The sequence below is a fragment of the Trichosurus vulpecula genome, chromosome 2 (assembly GCF_011100635.1).
Source record: "Trichosurus vulpecula isolate mTriVul1 chromosome 2, mTriVul1.pri, whole genome shotgun sequence".
NCBI classification, from domain to species: domain Eukaryota; kingdom Metazoa; phylum Chordata; class Mammalia; order Diprotodontia; family Phalangeridae; genus Trichosurus; species Trichosurus vulpecula.
Window position 1 is genome coordinate 157,890,634 of NC_050574.1, and position 1,258 is coordinate 157,891,891.

A 1,258-nucleotide genomic window follows, 5' to 3' on the forward strand; every position below is an offset into this window, starting at 1 on the left:
ACATTAAAGGGATTGAACAAATTAGAAGGAGATGACGGGGGCCTTTTTGCTAACACTGAGGCAGGACTCTGTTGATTTGCCCATACTCAGAGTAGGGTCGCAGTCTTGGGTGGCAGTCCCAGGGTGAGGAAAAACCCTAGCACATCCCACTTTGTGGCCACACTGGAGTAGGGAGTGCTTGCTTTGGCAGCACATATATTAAAATTGGAATTATGCAGAGAAGATTAGCATGGCCCCTGCACAAGGATGACATGCAAATTTGTGAAGCGTTCCAGATTTTTTGGTTTAAAAAAAAAGAGCCTGGATGGTATCTTCCAAGAAATCATCAAGGATAACCGTCCTGGGGTCCTAGAACCAGAGAGTAAAATAGTCATCAAAAGAATCCACCAATCACCCCCTGAAAGTGATCCCAAATTGAAAGCTCCAAGGAATATTGTAGCCAAATTCCAGAATTATCAGGTCAAGGAGAAAATACTGCAAGCATCAGAAAGAAACAATTCAAATATCTTGAAACTCCAGTCAGGATCACACAGCTTCTACATTAAAAGACAGGAGGAATTTAAATATGATATTCCAAAAGGCAAAGGTCTGCTACCAAGGATCAACTACCCAGCAAAATTGAGCATAATTTTTCAGGCAAGGAGATGGACATTTGTATCAGTAATTAAAGTGGGACTTTCTTTTACTGTTTTCCCTTTTAGCACTTATTTAATCAAGCACCCTTGAAGAGTCTGGCCTTTGTTTCTTTGATTGGGTCCGAAGTCTTTGATGACCTCCTTGCCTCAAGGGAAAGCCTGGTTTACATGGATTTGAGTCACATGTTTTTGACACCTGAGGCTTTTAAGCCATGTGGGTTTGGGTCAAATGTTTGTGACACTTTTAGGTCATGTGGGTGAGTCTCATGTCGTGACGCCCTTTGACTCTGAACAGAATATATAAACCCAGAGGTTGGTGGTTTCCCTTGGGGCTCTCAATCACTGGAATAGTGGCGTGTGACTTGAAGAGACCCTGGGCAGCCATTATGAGTCCCCTGGCTTGTAAACCCAGATGTTGGGACTTTGTTAAACCCTGGTTACTGTGCATTGAGATTTGAATCAGACAAGGTCTGTCTGTTGATGTTTGTAATTTGTTTGTATTTGCTCTGAAGTTCAGGTCGCTGGCTTTTCCTCCTGAACTAAGTGAATGATATTTGTATGTTTGATTAAAGTAAGATTGTTAACCCCTTAAAGTTACTTTCCTTAGTAAAGCAGATCAAAGA

The 1,258-nt window shown here is 41.8% G+C and overlaps 1 non-coding gene across 1 annotated transcript; it reads left to right on the forward strand.

Moving 5' to 3' along the window:
- Nucleotides 1-174: 174 nt before the first annotated feature.
- Nucleotides 175-281, forward strand: LOC118840622. The gene has a single exon (XR_005009792.1). It is a non-coding gene; the product is annotated as a U6 spliceosomal RNA (small nuclear RNA).
- The last annotated feature ends 977 nt before the right edge of the window (nucleotides 282-1,258 follow it).